This window comes from Notolepis coatsorum (assembly GCF_963971535.1).
Source record: "Notolepis coatsorum genome assembly, chromosome: 19".
NCBI lineage: Eukaryota > Metazoa > Chordata > Actinopteri > Aulopiformes > Paralepididae > Notolepis > Notolepis coatsorum.
The window spans coordinates 86,758,736-86,765,755 of record NC_140183.1 but is presented as its reverse complement, the minus strand read 5'-3'; positions in this window follow the sequence as shown (position 1 = coordinate 86,765,755).

Sequence of the window (7,020 nt, the reverse complement as noted above, 5' to 3'; positions counted from 1 at the left end):
AAATTGTTTATTTATTTTTTATTTTTGTATATAATAAATGTTTTGTCCGCAGTCATGCCACTGAACTTAGAAGCAGGCCAGGCCAGTGTTTCTAGTTGCGGCGGCGCGATAGTTAACCTAAGTGGGGAACAACCAGGATATCACTGTGACAGAGAGTAATGCAGTCTAAACAGTCATAAATCTTTTATTCAACTTCAGCCCCAGATTTCAAATATCTTTGTAATGTCAGATAAAAAATGAAATACTCCCACTTTTCTGAAAAGAGTTGTTGTTAAATCTGACATTACAAAAAACAAAAATTCCATCAAAATCAGTGTTGTTGCTAATCATTGACACATTGCTAGCCTGTAATAATCCCCCCCAGAAAAATCCACTTTGCATTTTATATATTGAAAATCTTTCACTTTTTGTGTGTTTTTTTTTTTTTTACAATAATTTGTGATGCCCATCACAAACACTGGCATTTAAGGGGTACATTTTAAAAAAAATGCCTGCACCAGAATGCAGGAAATTAAGTCTTTGTGTGTGTGTGTGTGTGTGTGTGTGTGTGTGTGTGTGTGTGTGTGTGTGTGTGTGTGTGTGTGTGTGTGTGTGTGTGTGTGTGTGTGTGTGTGTGCGTGCGTGCGTGCGCGTGTGTGTGTGTGTGTGTGTGTGAGAGAGAGAGAGAGAGAGAGAGAGAGAGAGAGAGAGAGAGAGAGAGAGAGAGAGAGTTTGGATGAAGTAATGTACAGTTGTTATTTTGTTCATAATGTTCTCATTTGCTGTGTGATAATGATGGTTGTTATTCTGTTATTAATGTTATCACTGTGTGTGTGTGTCACTATAACATTTGATAATTGGTTGGAAGAGTTTGCTAGTTCTAGTGCTACCCCCTTGTACATTGTGGCTGTGTCTGACAAAAGTTAACAATAAATAATGTTATTAGGAATACATTTGCCTCCTGCGTGAACTGTGCATAGCTGAATAGACTATATTTTAACGTCGGTCATATGGTGGTACTTGGAGAGCCAGTAACGTTCTCAGGTGCTACTTGGTGTAAAAAGGTTGAGCACCACTGCCTATCATATTTTAGATTAAAATGTACTTAGAACGTTTAGGTTTATGTGCAGTGACTATAATACATTTAAATATTATATAAACATACTGTAAATAGTGTCACAACAGCATATAGGCCTATATACATTTATATATTTACCGGATATGTAACGGATGGTACCGCGAAGCGCAGTCACGAAGAACTTCAGATGTTGTGAAGTGACTGGGGTGAGTAGCGGTACTATGGGTTAAACTCAGTCTCATCCTCAAAAGACACCTAGACATGTTACAAAGCAGTGAATTCACCTCTTGGTATAGCGGTCTGTGCTGTTGCCCGCGGCGTGGGAGACCTGGGTTCGAAACTCCCTTGGGGCATCGAAGTTTGAGGTGATGATGTCACAACCGTTACATTGGTGCCGTGACCCGTATGCATTGGGTGGAGTGGAGTGAGTTTAAGGAGGGTGATTGTAACGGAGACATTTTAAGTAATTTAGTAAAATCTTTAAACTGAGACTTGATTGCTGACTTGACCAGTTGACTTGATTAAGGGACGTGTTTAAAGCGGCCATTTTGTTTTCTTAAGTGGCCCATTAAGGGCCAGGTGTTAGACAGCACTAATTAGTGATAGAGATTTAAAGAAGAAACGAAGAGGGACAAAGAGGAGTTTTCCTGGACCGATCCACCTAATGCTAAGTACACCATAATCCTATCTTTCACTCCACTCTGAAACATTTTCCTTTCCCTCCCACTCTGCTATTTCTCTACTACCTCGCTTCCTCCCTACTCCCTTAACCTTTCTCCCTGCCACTCTTGACACCACAATGTGTCTCATACCTATATCCACAATCTGCTCCTCCAGAACAGATTCAACCCACCCACGGCAATTTTATCTCTTCTACCCTCCTGCAGCCACTAATACACCTGTCACAGTACGGGGAGGCTTATGGAATTGTCAATCAGCAGTCAAGAAAGCTGACTTCATTACTGCCTACGCCCATAGTCAAAATCTGCAGCTCCTGGCTCTAACTGAGACCTGGATAACCCCCAATAACTCATCAACACCTGCAGCCTTATCTACAAACTATAACTTCACTCACACACCTCGACCTTCCAGACGGGGTGGAGGCACTGGCCTCATGACATCTCCTTCATGGGCTACAAACTTAACACCACTCCCAGAACTGTCACTCTCCTCTCTCGAATATCATGCAGTATCTGTCTCTAATCCTTTCAATCTCACCATTGTTACACTCTATCGCCCTCCAGGTCCGCTCGATCACTTCACAGATGAGCTGGACATGATTCTAAGCTCCTTACCGGAAGATGGTACCCCTCTCTTTCTATTGGGCGACTTCAACCTGCCTGACTCATCTCAGTCGGTCACAGTGGTCTCCCTCCTACAATCCTTTGACCTGACTCCCACTGCCATGCCTCCAACCCACAAAGCAGGCAACTCCTTGGATCTCATATTTTCCCGTAATTCCAGCATCATTAACACCACGGTAACTCCCCTACATGTATCTGACCATTCCTTCATATCCTTCTCACTAACTCTCATGCTTAACCGAAAGGTCTTCACCCCAACTCAAACCGTCTCACTCAGACGCAACCTGCCCTCCCTATCCCCCTCCACCCTCTCCTCTGACATACTATCCGCTCTACCTTTGAGTGACACCTTCTCTGCTCTCCCCACAGACATGGCAACCTCTACCCTCCTCTCAGCCCTTGCAACCTCCTTCGACAAGCTCTGTCCCCTCGTTGAGAAACCTGCCCGCCGTTCCCCACCCAGTCCATGGCTGACAGATGCAGTGAGAGAACAAAGACAGGTCCTGAGAGCGGCTGAGAGGAAGTATAGAAAGTCACGCCTCACTGCTGACATCGACACATATCACAACCTCTTGTTAACATTCTCCAAAACCATTACTAATGCCAAAGCTTCTTTCTTTCACCATAGGATCAAGGCCTCTGCCAAGAATCTTTGCAAACTGCATGCTACCATGTCCTCCCTCCTCACCCCCCCCTCCCCCCTCATCTTTCTCTGCCGAAGACTTTGCGATCTTCTTTGAGGAAAAAGTGGAGAACATCCGCAGCTCCTTCTCCCAACCCCCACCCATTCCAAATACTGAATCGAGAACCTCATCCTTCACTCTGTCATCTTTCTCTCCCATTACAGAAGCCGAGACCCTGACACTGGTAACGTTGAACCGTCCGACTACATGCCAGCTGGACCAGCTACCCCCCCCTCCAGACCATAGCACCAGACATCCTCCCATTCCTAACTGCAACCATCAACTCCTCCCTCAACTCGGGGGTGGTCCCCACCTCCCTAAACAAGCCAGAGTCATGCAGCTCATAAAAAAACCAACCCTGAACCCCACCGTCATAGGCAACTATCGTCCTGTCTCTCTTCTCTCCTTCCTTTCTAAAACACTTGAACGTGCTGTATCCAACCAACTTACTGCTTATCTCTTACAGAATGACCTCCTAGACCCTAATCAGTCTGGCTTCCGGACTGGCCACTCCACAGAAACGGCCCTCATTGTGGTCACAGAGGCACTTCACTTAGCAAAAGCGAAAGGCCTCTCCTCTGTCCTAATTCTCATAGATCTATCTGCAGCCTTCGACACAGTCAACCATCAGATCCTCCTTGCGGACCTCGCAGAAATGGGAGTGGCTGGCTCTGCGCTGACATGGCTGACATCATACCTCAATGACCACTCCTACCAAGTGTCATGGAGAGGGACCCTGTCGGCCACCCCCCCCCCCTGCGGACGGGTGTCCCCCAGGGCTTGGTCCTAGGACCCCTTCTCTTCTCCCTCTACACTAAATCACTGGGTAACATTATCATGTCTCATGGCTTCTCATATCATTGTTATGCCGATGATACTCAACTCTTCTCTCCTTCCCTCTCTCAGATATCCACGTCTCTGAGCGGATCTCGGCCTGCCTGTCCGACATCTCCGCCTGGATGACGACCAACCACCTCAAACTGAACCTAAGCAAAACAGAATTGCTCCACCTGCCGGCCAAATCCTCCCCCCTGACCGACCTTTCCATCACAGTCCAGAATGCAGCTGTGACCGCGTCCCTGACCGCCAAGAACCTTGGTGTTGTCCTCGACGACCAGTTGAACTTCTCTGCTCACATCGCAGCGACAACTAGAACCTGCAGATTCCTCCAGAGCAACGTCAGAAGGATCCGCCCCTTCCTGACAAAAGAAGCCACCCAACTACTCGTCCAATCAACAGTCATCTCCCGCCTCAACTACTCCGGTCAATGGTCTCTAACTACACACCCTCAAGACCCCTACACTCTGCATCTTCTGGCCGCCTCAGACCTACTCCTATCCAAGCTCCGGGAGGGTCAGCAAAGAGAAGTCACCTATTCTCAGTCCTTGCCCCACAATGGTGGAATGAACTACCCACCCCAGTTAGGAGGACAGCCGAAACCCGTCCAATCTTTCGCCGTCGACTAAAGACGCACTTCTTCAACCATTATCTGAAATAACATTATTATTATTATTTTTTCAAATCTAACCCTAACTAACCTTACTGTCATGCACTAATAAACTAACCTACACTGTAACACGCAACACTTTGATGAACATTGTTACTCAGCTGATAGAGTTGTGCCCTTCCTGATGACTTGTCGTACAGAACTTGTAAGTCGCTTTGGATAAAAACGTCAGCTAAATGACGTGATGTAAATGTACCGTGAAGCGCTGCAGTCACGAAGGCCTTCAGATGTTGTGAGTGACTGGGGTGAGTAGCGGTGCTATTTCCCCCCTTTGTGTAGCATGCAGCCAATGAGGTATTTAGTGTTTGTTTGTATTTTACTTTGGTAAAGTCTTATTTCACATGCTGTGCGTGTTATTATTTTATGTTAAACTAACATGGCTTATGTTTATCTTTTTAAGTTTTCACGGTGGATTTGGAGTAACAAGGCTTCAATAAACCTGTAGCAAGAAACCCACTTGTGTCTGCCTCTGCTTCGAGGGAATTACAGCAGGTATCAGAAAGTTCAATTGAATACTTTTTAAGACCGATATATACAGATTTTTGGTTCAGCGCAAAGGTAGGTGATTAGGTAGTGATAACGTTAACTAGGTTAATACATAATAATAATAATAATAATAATAATAATAATAATAATAATAATAATAATAATAATAATAATAATAATAATAATAATAATAATAATAATAATAATAATAATAATAATAATAATAATAATAATAATAATAATAATAATAATAATAATAATAATAATAATAATAATAATAATAATAATAATAATAATATGATTAATAATATAGTACAAATAGTAACAGACATATTCGGATAACCCAAGTTATTAATAGACCTGTCTGTATACGTCGCTGTATACTACCAGCTTGCGCAGGTAGTGTGCAACTTAGTCATGTGACTCAGTTGGTATTGCTGATTGGCTCGAACACGGTATGTTTGTAAACAGCGAACAGGTCTATATAACCAGCATGGCATGGCTAGCAGCATCTCGTTAGCAAAGAGAAACAACATCAAGAGAAAATGGATTAATGTGAACATATTTCCAAAGTAAGTTGCAGTAAATTAAATAGGCACAAATTAAACATAAATACTCTACTTACTTCTGTCATGGACACACAATTTCCCCAAATGACGAAAGGTAACTGTAGCATACTACCAAACAGCTGGACTGAGACAAACTGGTTAAATTATTGGGAAGTCCCCTGCTCTCTTAACACTTTAATCACCGAAAACGCTGGAACTCGTCTTTCCCCGCCATGCTCATTCTGCCGAAGACGCCATAACTCGTCTTTGATATCAATATTTCAAAAATCTGTGATCGAAATCATATTTCTCCTCCGGGGACCTGAGATATACTGCTGAGCTCCACTCAACTATCTAACGGTTCAAGAGCGCCATCTGGTGGCCGATCGGCAGATCGCCCAAACAGCAAACCGGAAACAGGAAACTGGTGCTCATCCAAATTCGGTCCGATAGCTCCCGGGACTCCATCTTGACACACTGGATAATCGATCGCTCACCCTAACTCAATAAACAACATGATTTGGACGTATATACTATTATACAACCTGGAAATGGATCCGGTATTTCTCCATCCCATAATAGAAAAAATTCTGTTCCACGCTCATCCCCCAACAGCGCGAGGAAGCCACGGTGAGTTTCAGCGTTATTTTCTAACGTGTTCCATATAAACTGCTCTGATGATCATATGACCCACACTAGGTGAATGATATAACGTTGCCCACGGAATTATAAACGACCCCCCGCCCATCCGGTCAACATCAGATGATACGTAGTAACTTCTAGAAGTACCCCCAGTTGAAATTTTTTATCTGGCACCGATCGCTACCAAACTGTATTTGATCATCAATATAATGCATTTGGGGCTATAAATCAAGTTCTGGAGAAAGCTGCAGAAAACGATAAAAACATACTTATACTTTAGACCATATTTTAGTATGAATATGTGAATGAAAAAGTATAACGTTGCTACACCCTGAACAATAGATATAGGACATTGAATGGGCCATAGTAATGTCAATTTAGCAATACAATTTAAAAAGTTATAGCCCTGCAAAGAAGGGGAACTTCTCCATAGACAAATAGAGCTGGCTAGGGATGGTAAATTATGAATTTAACCATGGCGATCAAAGTGTTAAGGGCCAGTTAAGGGCCAAAATGGGGGACCCTGATGGAAACAAGACAAACGTCTTTCTCAGGTCTGCATCCCCTTAACAATTGTATGTATTGAGCCGTACTGTATTGTACCCATTCTGCAATCTGTTAAATAAAGTTTTCATTCATTCATTCATTCAGTCATTTCACCAGTCACGGCTGGACAGGTAATCTGGCATACCGGGCATTTTCCCGGTGGGCCGACTCACCTTGGGGCCGATACAAATTGGCATAACCAAGGGCGAAACTTTAGTTTGAGAAGTGGGGGACAATTATTATGGGA